The sequence below is a fragment of the Diadema antillarum genome, unplaced genomic scaffold (assembly GCF_040938485.1).
Source record: "Diadema antillarum isolate AM-2024a unplaced genomic scaffold, OU_Dant_1.0 scf00000168, whole genome shotgun sequence".
Lineage (NCBI taxonomy): Eukaryota > Metazoa > Echinodermata > Echinoidea > Diadematoida > Diadematidae > Diadema > Diadema antillarum.
Window position 1 is genome coordinate 11,163 of NW_027271057.1, and position 13,763 is coordinate 24,925.

The following is a 13,763-nucleotide window of genomic DNA, read 5'->3' on the forward strand; positions in this document are numbered from 1 at the left end:
GGAAAGAACGAACCGGAGGACGCCCTCTATTAATCAAAAGAAAAACTTGTGTAGACTCGACTATTATGTGTCTTGAGAGCGAGCGCAAAGAGTTTCATAAAATCGGGATCCAATGGGTTTATTAGTAGATCCTGCTGTATGCGCATGGATATTCATTGGCTTTGAGTTTTAAGTAACAGGGGCCGCGGAACCGGGTGGCTGGGGGGGGGGGGGGGGGGGCTGCAGCCCCCCACACTTTTGGATCGTGAAAAAAAAAAAAGAAAGGGGAAAAATCGGGGGAAAAATCACACTACCTGAATTTCTCACAAAAAGTGTTCTTCAACTGATCAGATCGCTTCATCTTGATTTTAAAAACGCAATTTAAGCTCCGTCGAGTGGGAGGGGGCATCCCCCTCCCACACCCTCCCCCTCTATCTCATTAGACTTTGTACATACACGTAGATGATGCACACGAGGAATAAGAACTAAATGCCGTGATTTTGCTATTAACACTTTCCTGAAGAAAAGTCCAAATTATTTCCAGAAATATATATATATATTTTTTTTGGGGGGGGGGGGGGGGGGTGGGGGCTGAAAAAAATCCAAGTATTGCACCAAAAGTTTGCACCAGATCGCTGAATTTCAGGTCTGAAAATGCAAAATCACCTTCGTGTGAGAAGAAAAATATACACCCTCGTGAGCATGCCTTTTCTGTTTGATTGCTGAACAGACAACGTTCATGAAAGTAATTGTAACAATAGATAAATACAAGAAGTTTATCTAAATGTTACCACTTTATAGACAAATTGTTCAATAATAATCCACATCAAAATATCCTGCTACCTTAAACAAGTGGGGCCGTTTAAAGTCGATAAAAGACGGAAAAACATGCATGAAATTGCACCATTTACAACATAAAAATGCAAAAAGTTCTCACCGTGGAGGGGGAACACCCCCTCCCACACCCTCCCTCGTTCCCTCCGCTTTCATCTTATAGAAGCTTGATTTCCAACAAGCAATTTAGTTGTGAAGATTTACCAATCACAGCTTTCCATGCGTCGTAGGTTGCTTTTTCTTGTGTTTCGGAGGTGACATTGTTTGTTAACACCATATTGTTATGTGATAGTGAAAAGCAAGACTTCAGTTCCTTTTCACTATCTATTAACATTTTCTAAGACATTTAATATCTACAAAATCATCACAACAGAAGTGACTTTTGTATACCTAGCTCACCAGAATTCCCTTGATACCAAAGTGATACATGTGGCAGTTCATGCATGCCCTATAGTCCACAATCTTAAAGAAAACAAAGAATGTAAAAAAAAAAAAATCATCAAATAATCAAACCCCACAAAAAGGCCACATGCCTATATAGCTGGTGCACAACTTGTTCTTGAATTTTTAGTTGCTGTTTTTCCATGTACAACGTGGTAATCATAAACAAAATTATGTGATTTTTTTTTTAATATGACAATAATTATTACATTTTCCAAGTTGAACCAACTGTTTATGACGTTGTATTTTTTAAGATTATTGAAGTTATGTGACAACTAAAGTGAAGTAGAGGAACAAGTCCCCAGGACTGGAAAGGGAAAGATACAAAAACAAGATTTGTAGTTCTATCTCAATATAATTTTGATGAGGTATTTACCTTGTTTTGTTATTATGTTTTATCGTAGAATTTGGCTTTGAGTACTGTAATTTCAAGGAAAAGAGAATGGTTTCTTAAAGGACAAGTCCACCTTCATATATTGTGGATTGAGTGAATGCAACAACATTAGTAGAACACATCATTGAAAGTTTGGGGGAAATTGAACAATCCATTCAAAAGTTATGGGTTTTTAAGTATCTGCGCAATCACTGCTGGATGAGACGACTACGACAGTGTATGATGTCACATGCGTACAACGATTATAAGGAAAATATAAGTGAATTTCACAAAACTTTACTTTTTGAAAAAAGTGCACATTTCTTCAACTTGCTACTGATGTATGTTAGGGCAATATTATTCACCCTTCCTTCCTAAAGAGAGAAGTCAAGTGTTCTTTTGTTATGCAAGAAAAGTGAAAATATGTTGAATTTTCTTGATACTTTCTCTATATCCTTGTACACATGTGACATCACAAGCTATAGAATTCTTCTCATTCAGCTTTGACTGAGCAGAAACTTCAAAAATTCATAACTCTGGAACGGATTGCCTTATTTTCCTCAAACTCTCACTGATGTGTTTTACTAATATTGCTGTATTTACTCAACCCTCAGGTCTATTGAGGTGAACTTGTCCTTTTTCGGTCCCTTATAGGGTTATTTAAGACCAGTTTGTGTCCGCGACCTTCTGTGAAGTTGATGGGGAAAATTACTGAACAAAAACGAATTTTCCCCTCAAGTTCATAGAAAAGCATTATGCTGCTCTCTTCAGCTGGGAAACACAAACTGTTGTCTTAACCAAACTGTAAAAACCTGTTAAAGCCGGATTAGTATGAATTACAATCGAAAACAAAATATGAGCTGGTATCCATTATCATGAAAGAGAATAACTAAACAAAATAACAAGTAAGAACTGAAAGAAAGAGCTTGTATTTGAAAATTAAAGCCATGAAGAAAGACATGAATATTCACAAAATAGTTCGATTGATTGATTGATTGATTGATTGATTTTATTTTCCGTTTAAAAACAACAACGGCTGGATGGCCCATATTCAGCGATGCCAACATGGCATCGCTGCTCTTCCATGGGGTCCAGAACATGGAAGTAGTACAAATACAATGTGACATTATGAAATACATAACTCTTGTAAAAACGTACATATTTGAAATACAACAGTATATATAGTTAACACCTGAGAAGTTGGGTTGTCTCTGTGTTGTGTCACCTCTAAAACAATAAAATGTTTTTTCTTATCTTATACTTTTTATTCTCAAAAGTGACTAATATGCATGATTTGCAGGTAATTTTCAAGCAATTCAGAAAGATACGTAAAATATATTTTAGTAATGTCAACAGTTTAAATGAATCTGGTGTATAGAAAATTTATCCCAGATGAACCAAACACCTTTCACCAGTATTATAACATTTGTATGGTGGCTATCAAGAATGATGAAGAATTCATAAACATCCTTGAATTAATCTATTTATAAAACTATGTGCAAACAAAAACGTACACAAGTCAAATAAGAATTTTTGCTTTTGGTATTCATACCGTATATGTCCCCACCAAAAAATTACAATGGTACCCTCCGCAACGATAACTTTAAAGATAGTGAATCAATCTAAAATACAATTTGAGGGATTGAAACTATAACTCTGTGCCCACACCTTACAGAAAACCCCATTCAATTTGCTTCATAAGTCAAAGAGAATTGAGGATTTTTGTAGAGCATGTCAGGAATCCCTTCCCTCCAAGTTCTGTATATTGTGTTTACACATTAATATGCAGTTCCAAGCACTGGCGTAGCCAGGGGGGGGGGGGGCGATGGGGGCGGTCGCCCCCCCCCCCCCCCCCCCCTAAGATTTGGACCGGGGATTTGGGAGGCGGAAAAAAAAATGCGTGTATACTGTATGCATGCACATGAAGCGGGTCTCCTTTGCAACCTTTCATCAAGTAAGATATTTTTACTGAATATTTCACTCAAAGTGTGCTCCAGATCGTTGAATTTCAATTCAAAATATGCAAAATCTCTCGTGCTTGGGAGTGGGTATCCCCCTCCCAAACCCTCCCCCTCTGTGCCTCTTTCCCTAGCTAAGTACACTTTTTAGATTTAAAAAAAAAATGAATTATTCTGAGTGCATAAGACTTATCACTTATATTCCGAAAACTCAAGGTTCCCTCATGTATAAGGGGAATTTCCCCTTTTAATCGACCCTTTCCTCCTTCAGCCCCCCCCCCCCCCCCCCCCCCATCAGTTTGTTTGCTTGGTTTGTTTTTTTTTGTGATTTCCCAAATGTTGATTCCATCAAATATGCGTATACGAGATATCTCAATTTCAACCTTAAAAAGGCAAAAGCTCCATCGGAAGGGAAGGGTGGAGATAACACTCGCCCACGTCTTCTTCCTGCTCGCCCGCCCCCCCCCCCCCCCACCCGCCATGCATAGAAGTAGACTGTGGCCATACCCAGATCGCTTTATTTCAATTCTAAAAACGCAAAAGCTGCGAGAGCGGGAGGGGGAATCCCCCTTCCCCTAAGCTCTACCTCACTAGACTTTTTATATACACACAAATGGTGCACATTCGGAATAAGAGCTAAATTCCGTGATTTTAACACTTCGATGAAAAAGTATTGCACCAAAAATTTGCACCAGATCGCTGAATTTCAGGCCTGAAAACGCAAAATCACCTTCGTGTGGCAGGAGATATGCCCCTATCTACACCCTTGTATGCATGCTTTTTCTGTTTGATTGCTGAACAGACAGCGTTCATGATATTCAGTGTAAGAATTAATACAAGAAGACTAGTGTATTTAAATTATACCCGGTGAGATAGGCAAATTGTTCAATAATAATTTACACTAAAATATACTGCAACCTTAAACAAGTGGGACTGTTTCAACTCGTTAAAACACGCAAAAACATGCATCAAATTGCACCATTTGCAACATCAAAATGCAAAAAGTTCTCACCGTGGGAGAGGGGACACCCCCCTCCCACACCCTCCCCTCCCCCCTCGCTCGCTCCACTCGCTCGGGTTCAGTTGCGTTCATGATGTTCAGTGAAACGAATTAATACAAGAAGTGTATTTAAATTGTGTCATTTTATAGGCAAATTGTTCAATAATAATCTACACTAAAATATACTGCTATAAAGCGGGACTGTTTCACGTCGATAAAACGCGCAAAAACAAGCATCAAATTGCACTATTGCAAAATCAAAATGCAAAAAGTTCTTACCGTGGGAGGGGGAAACCCCCTCCCACACCCTCCCCACCCCCCTCGCTCGCTCCGCTCGCTCCGCTCTCTAGGGTTCAGTCGCGTTCATGATATTCAATGAAAAGAATTAATACAAGAAGTACATTTAAATTATACCATTTTATAGGCAAATTGTTCAATAATAATCTACACTGAAATATACTGCTATATACCTTAAACAAGTGGGACTGTTTTACGTCGATAAAACGCGCAAAAACATGCATCAAATTGCACAATTTGCAACATCAAAATGCAAAAAGTTCTTATCGTGGGAGGGGGACAACCCCCTCCCACACCCTCCCCTCCCCCTTCGCTCGCTCCGCTCGCTCGGGTTCAGTTGCGTTCATGATATTCAATGAAAAGAATTAATACAAGAAGTGTATTTAAATGATACCATTTTATAGGCAAATTGTTCAATAATAACCTACACTAAAATATACTGCTATATACCGTAAACAAGTGGGACTGTTTTACGTCGATAAAACGCGCAAAAACATGCATCAAATTGCACCATTTGCAACATCAAAATGCAAAAAGTTCTTAACGTGGGAGGGGGGACACCCCCCTCCCACACCCTCCCCTACCCCCTCGCTCGCTCCGCTCGCTCGGGTTCAGTCGCGTTCATGATATTCGGTGAAAAGAATTAATACAAGAAGTGTATCTAAATTATATCTTTTTAAAGGCAAATTGTTCAATAATAATCTACATCAAAATAAACTGATACCATAAACAAGTGGGACTGTTTCACGTCGATAAAACGCGCAAAAACATGCATCAAATTGCACCATTTACAACATCAAAATGCAAAAAGTTCTTACCGTGGGAGGGGGGACACCCCCCTCCCACACCCTCCCCCCCCCCCCCCCCTCGCTCGCTCCGCTCGCTCGGGCTCGGTCGCTTCGCTCCCTCGCAGACTAACCGCCCCCCCCCCCTAAGATGAAATCCTGGCTACGCCGTTGGTTCCAAGAGCATCCAAGTGCTAAACTTAGAAGAATCAGACTCCTGACATCCTTTATAACAATCCACATTTCTTTGAGACCACTAAACCAAATTGACTGGGGCTTTCTGCAAAATAGAGCTAAGATATTATGATTTAAGACCCCAAAGTAGAATTCAGCTGATTTAATCATATTGGGTGCTATCAATGCAAAAGTCTAATTGTAAATTTTTTTGGGGGGACATACTATATGAATACTTGAACACAATGTTAACATTAAATGTCACCTCCGAAACAATGTTATTCTTCCCTGGTGTTGTGGAATAAAATGTTCTGAGAGCAAAGAAACATTACTAAAATGATCTTACACCCTCATTTCAATTTAAGGTAGAAAATGGAATGCCATGTTTCTTCAGGTTACAATATCTATCTTATGTCCGTCATATTCTTACTGTAAATGAATATTTCAACACAATATTAACATTGAATGTCACCTCCGAAACGAAGTGATTCTTTCCTGGTGTTGTGAAATAAAATGTTCTGAGAGCAAAGAAGCATTACTAAAATGATCTCACACCCTCATCTCAATTTAAGGTAGAAAATGGAATGCCATGTTTCTTCAGATTACAATATTTAGCTTACATCCTTCGTCCAAATGGAAGGCAAACTACCGGTACCCATGCTAATTAATGAAGTGTAAAAAAAACACTTGTTCTGTGTGGTTTATCTGCTTGAAACAGGAGTTAATTTCTTGTTCTCGAGTGATAATTATTAAAAACACTGATAAAAAGAAGTTTTGTGTTATTGTCACTTATTCTCAAAAAAAAGTGAGTGTTAATATTAATGTCACCTCCGAAACATTCTAGTATGTTAACTGTCACCTCCGAAACATCCATGTGTGAAAATCCAAGTTTTAAAGAAATGATTGGAATTTCATTTAACCTACATAGGAAGGTAGTATAGAGTTTGACCTGGCCTGCCCTCTAATAAATAGTTAAAATCTTAAAAATTACATGTCAATTCAATTCAATTCAATTTATTTTCATACTTGCCAATGAAGGAATGTACATCAAACATAATAAAAACATAGTGAATCATAATATCCGGCTTGGATGTACAGTAAATTAATGTAAGAATGTAAAACATACAGTGGTCAATCATCGTACGTTTGGTTCTATGTATAACGCTAAAGAAATATGACGGAACCTACTTAAAAATTCTGAACAGAGTGTAAAGATGAGGAGCACGGATGCAACGTAGGACCAAAATAAAGAGAAACAAAAATGAAAGCCAAAAATACCTGGGGCACTAACAGAATCTTCTCAATACATTAATAGTGATATACAGACAACCACATTCTGCAGATGTAAGAACAGTTGATTTAACAATGTTGACAATAGTGTAATAATATGATTTGAATAATGGTGAAAAGAGAACAACTCGACATGCGAGTCCTCGGAGGAGATACGGGAAACCTAAAGAGTGAACATACAAGTACTAACATTCAAAAAAGATTTGGAATTAGAATTAGAATTACCAGCCAGTATAGCACTGAGGGGAATACAACAAGCCAGCTGTTCACGCGTTCCGAAGTCTTAGGGTACAAAAAGGGGTACTGGTGTGAAGGAATTTAAGAGTGCAAACAGAGAGGCTTAACTGATTTGAATGACAACAACCAACAGAGCAGGAAAAGGCACATAAACAAGAAAGAAGGAAATTTCAATGGACTTACGCAATGTAATTATTCAATGAATTATGTCTTAATTTGTATTTGAAGGTCGACATAGACAAACAACCTGCGAGTTCTATGGGGAGATCGTTCCAGTACTTCGGCCCTGTATACATAATTGTGTTTTTTTTTTTCGCAAAAATGGTTCGGGTACGTGGTAGGTAATAATCGTCACATTGGCGGGTGGGATAGTTATGAATAGAGTAATTTCTTTTAAACATATGCAAAAAAATATCAGGAAGATCATTTTTGGATAATTTATACATGAATATATATCCCTAAATTGTAATAAAACAAATCTGACAATTTCAAAATTTTGTTCTTATGGAAAAATTCATCTGTATGAGATAAATACCCAGTCTTATTAATTATTCTAATAGCGCGCTTTTGTAACAGAAAGAGCGAGTCAAGCAAAGACTGGGACGTGTTGCCCCATGCCAGTATTCCGTAGTTGAGGTAAGGGGAAATCATAGTCGAGTATATAATTTGCAATATATTGGTGGGGAAGTAATCTTTCAGTTTATTTAGAATTCCTGCATTCCTAGATAAAACTTTGGTTAGAAAATTGATGTGAGACTTCCAAGATAAATCGCTATCAATATACAGTCCTAGAAACGTAATGCTATCAACCTTCGTTAAATTAATGCCATTAATTTGGACATGACCAGGAATATTAATTGCAAAGAGTTACTGAACAGCATATAATATGTTTTATCAATGTTTAGTGATAACTTGTTGGCATGAATCCAGGACTGAACAAGTTTCAATTCATTGTTTAACATATGAATAAGCGTATTAGAATTAAGATGTGAAAGAAATAAATTTGTGTCATCTGCAAAGCATATAAAAGAAAGAATCTCTGATGAATTTTGGAGGTCATTAATGTACAAGATGAATAGTAGCGGGCCGAGTATAATAGGGAACCCTGGGGGACACCACATGTAATTGACTTCATTGAGGACTCATGACCATTAAGATAAACATACTGCTTTCTATCAGTAAGATAATCTCTAAACCATTCTAAAGCCGTCCCGCGAATGCCGTAATGGCTTAACTTATAAAGGAGAATATCATGGTCTATCGTGTCAAAAGCCTTCGAGAAATCAATAAAAACACCGATGGTGTGTGAAGCATCGTCAAGAGCATGTGCCACTTTATCAATAAAAGCCAATAAAGCGTGCACGCAAAATTCGAAAGAATATTACAATTAACAAGAAATCTAAGAGTTCTTTTATGAACAAGCTTTTCCAAAAATTTTGAAATTGAAGTTAAAAGAGATATCGGGCGATAATTATTAACATGTTCTTTAGGACCCTTTTTGTATATAGGAACAACTCTAGCGACTTTCATTTTATCAGGAAATTTTCCACTTGATAAAGATTGATTAAAAATATAAACGAGAGGAGAAACTATTTCATTTATCACATTTTTTAAAAGAAAAATTGAAATACCATCATCACCTGTACTCTTCTTATTATTCATTTTACTAACAACTTCTTTAATTTCATCATCAACAATAGGAACGAAAAAGAAAGTCAGTGCGTTCCTATCCCCTAAGAACGAATGAAAAGGTGTCCGTGAATGCGGTAATTTGCTGGCAAGATCTGGCCCGAGGTTAACAAAGAAGTCATTAAATACATCCGCCATCGCCCCTGGTTCATCATCAAAATGGGTATTTTTACCAAAAAATTATAAATCTCATGTATTTTTTTTAATTCACTTTATATTCAACCCCCATATAGTTTTGATTCACAAACTATATATTGTTGTTAACCATATAAACTTTGCATGGTGAAGTTTGACTACAGAGTTTTGTCAATATGGTGCAATTCATGAAAGCAAAATTTTGCTTAAATTTACTTCAGGTGCCAGGGTTTTCCTTAAATTACACCAATAACCCTTCAGCTTTAAGGTCTGAAATGTTATTTTTTCAAAAAATTGAATACTTTCAATCAGGAATCAAACAAAATGATGAAAAATATTTTGTTTAAAATTTTGAACCTCCGAGTACAAAAGTTACACCACTAATCGTAAAAAAAAGGCCATATATACTTTACTTTTACTTTTCCGGAACGATGGTGTAGGTCAGAGCTGTTCATCGATCAGGATTGTAAAATTTGTATCCTCTGCTGCCTCGATCCTTTCCAATACAATTCCGATAGCCTGTACTAATCTAATTCAAATAATATGTATCTTCAAGTGATATTCTAAATATCTATCGAACATACAAGTAGCTGGGAGGGATGGAAACTGCTTGAGACAAAGGACCTATGTAGTATAGTTACTCGTAGTCAAATACATAATAATAATTATACAGTACACATTTATTCTTCCAATGCTCGTCCAGCTCCATATTTCAGCAAGAGTACGGTCTATATACGTACAGTAAGGGAGGTGAGAACACGTCCCTGGTACATTTCACTGCTCTCGACGGCACTCACTGATAAGGAGATCTTCAGCAGGTAAGATTATCTATCAGTAAGGCCAAACCAGATGAACAGAAAACAAAACAAAGCACGAGCAAGTGTAGAGATGAGATGAGATAAAGAATGTTCATTGAAGGATACCATAGAATATTTCAGGTTGTACGGTACTGCGGTCACGGAAACATGGCAGTATACGGAGAGGGCCCAGCCCAAGGATAGAGAAACTTTTGTTTTACCTACAATGCTACTAATGCCACTAATGATATGAAGAGTTTGTTCGCAAAAACCGATACGTCCATATTTGCCAAATGGAGATATTTGCGATTAAAGGTCAAGAAAAATAAAGAGAATAATAAGAAAATTTTTGCTTCTTTTGACCATAACTTCAAAATGTATACCTTTGATAGTGACCAATATATCATTTAAAAGGTGTTATTTTGTACTTTATGACAGAGACCGTGCTTAAAAATCTTCAAAAATGGACTTATCGGTTTTTGCGAACAAAATCTTCATATGTACCTTGCATTGTTGAGTGTTAATAAACGAAAGTACTACCCAGCCATCCCGAAGTCTGCAATGAATTATGATGTACCTCCACACAAAGTATACTGTAAATATCGAGACTACATGGTCATATCGCATTACAATTTGCATTAAAAATCTTGGTAGCGAAATGGCATCTAAAAGTTGTGGTGATTTTTTGTGAGTGTTCAGCCTTTTTTTTTCTTCCTTGCTTTGTGAATCCCGGAAATGGCAGCGAAAAAGCACTTTTTTTTTAAATGCAGCGTCGGCCCTGGTTGTCACTAAAATTGATCTATCAACATGCTTTGACATTCTATCCATGACTAACACCAACTTTCAAAGCATTAGCATCATCCTTTCAAAAGTTATTAGGTTGAAAGTGAAGAGTGTGGAAAGAGTTTTTAAAGGGAAGGTACAGTATTGGTGGAGATGAGAATTGGGCTTTTAACTTTTTGCGAGATACCAAGAAAACAATTGTGATATAGATACAGAGCATACCACTTTAAGAGGAATTCAAAGTTTATTTGATGAAAATCGGGTTTGGAATGCCTGAAACATCCAAAAACAAAGTATAACAAAGCGATCGTAATAAAGTGTGGGTCCCACACTTTATTAGAATCGCTCTTTTTGGATATCTCAGCCATTTCAAAACCAATTTTCATCAAATAAACGTTGAATTCCACATAGAATAACATGCTCTTTCATATTTCACAAGAGGTTTCTCATCATTTCACAGAAAAATGTTAGAAACCTGAAATTAGGTCTCAACCAAAACTGTTCCCTTTAAAGGGGACTCTATTGGACACACCTTGTCACAATATTCCACAAAGGGGTGTTGTATAAAAACTGCTAAAAACACTATTTCCCCTGCGTTTTATGAGATTTGATCCCAAACTTCAGAATAAAATAGAAGAAGAATTGATCTTTCAGAAAATATGAAAACATAAGATTGACTAGGTTGACAAGTTTCACCTAATTTAAGCCTTCACACAGTGCGTGCGACTTTATGGTTTTGTGATGCAAGGTCACATCTTAACGTCATCTTCATACTTTACGCCATTTTTACAAAATGTGACCCGAAAGCTTGACTGCTTTTATTGCTATTTTTTGTCTCCTCTCTGAAGTCCAAAACGATATTCCGTATATCTCTTCCCTATAGATGGTATATCTTGACTGAAAAATCAACAAAAGCATGCAACACACCTGATTCTATTGGACTTAATTACCTTGTAATCCATAAGATAGAATCCCTGTACTATAAATTTTTACTCGACTGAACTATAGGGGGCCTAATGCTCACTTAGTGTTCCAAAATCATTAGAAATATTGAAACGTATTTCTCGTTTGTGTCTTTCATAGGCAGAGAAATGATATACCATTTCAGTGCATATCATATATTATGAAGATCTAATTTTTCTAAACAATGAAATACTTTTGCTTTCTCTTTCAGTTCTACCAAGTTGGAAATTCAATTACAAAAAAAAGGGGGGGGCTTAATATTTTTCGGTGCCATTTCCGGGGTTAACCATCAGCAAGAAAAAAAAAAAAAAAAGGCTAAACACTCACACACAAAAATCACCACAACTTTAATGTGCCATTTCTCTACCAAAGTTTTTGATGCAAATTGTAATGTGATATATCATGCATCTCGATATTTACAGTACTTTGTTTGTGCTTTGTTCTGTTTTCTATTCATCTGGTTTGGCTTTATACTGACACATAACCTTACCCGCTGATCTCCTTATCAGTGAGTGCCGTCGAGAGCAGTGAACTGTACGTAGGCCGTATACTCTTGCATTATAGCTGACTACGACGGGGAAAAAATGAAAAATGCAGCAATGGAGCTGGACGAGCATTGGAAGTTTTATTGTGTACTGTAATTGGATCATTATGATGTATTTGACTACCCTCCCCCCCCCCGAAAAAGTGCAACCTTCCGAAGGTCAGTGGTGTTGTGATTTTTATCTGTCCAATCTTTTTCAGATCCCCCCCCCCCGGAAAAAAAAAAGAAAAAAAAAAACCGCGAGGGGTTGCGCGGCCCCTGGTAAATAAAGGGGACCAGCCCGGACCGGACCTCAGCAACGACGAGAACACCTTGTCTAAACCTGAACCAGGGCCTGAACTCACCGTTTTTTAATGTTTACACGAGCCGAAGAGGAACTATGTTGAAGCAAAATGATACCTTCATCAATAACATGAGGAACGCGTCCGAAGGCGTATACAACTATGCTATACCAGACAGTGGTTGCTCAGAATATTTACGAGGAATTAACAGTGCAGATAATCGGTGGACCCTAGTATTAATAGTAAAGCATGCAGTGTTTTTCTACTCTGGTTTGTCTTAGACCCATAGAATTCGTACCGACGGGGAGAGCCCCCTCTCCAATACATGCAGGAAACATCTCCGCGAGTATCCATACCTCTCGGAGAAGAGATTCCTTGTTTTTAGCATAATTCTAGCATAATTGCTACAGAGAGGAATCTCCAGGCGTTACAGTATCGTGTACTGTGGTACAAAGTGTATCTCTTTTTTTTTTCCCCTTTTTTTTTTTGCTTGTCAGCCATCGGGCACCACAATGCGAATGGGCATTACAATCCAATTTGATTTTTATTGTTGTTGTTGTTGTTGTTTGGTTGACATAATGTGACGTAATTTCATGGCAATTTAGCATGATTTTAGGCTGCTTCAAGCATAATCCTATGTTTTCGCTGGTGTGTGTCTACAAAATATAAAATTTACTCCAGCGACCACCCAAGGGAGACGAAGGAGACGGCCGCTATAGACAGGGGTCTCTACCATGGCTTTTCTCTCGTGGCCGATAAGGCAGGTTTAACTGTATGCATGTTCTTTATAGGTACGAGTGAGACCAATCTCTTCGTGATGAGACGCAGAGAGTAGGCCTACTGACATTCAAATAGAGAAATATAAAAAGCCGGAAGAACTCCCATGACAGTCCTGTGAGTGTCCGAGCATGAAACCTACTGGTCAAAATCATCCCTCTAGAGGGCGGATGTATCAATTATCGCGCGGGGATTTTGTACGCGCATAGTAACTACTAGTACATAATCAAGCAGTAGTTTCAGTACATGATTGACCGCGCACGTATTACTTGTATTAGCAGTATTTAGTATCAGGGACAGAAGGGAAGCTCGAGTTCTGTGGGAAAAAACACACACTAATCTCTACTCTGATCGTTGGGAAAAACTTTTTCCTCTCCTGTCAAGTTGTTGGTACGCATACATCTGCAATACGTCACAGCATCATCA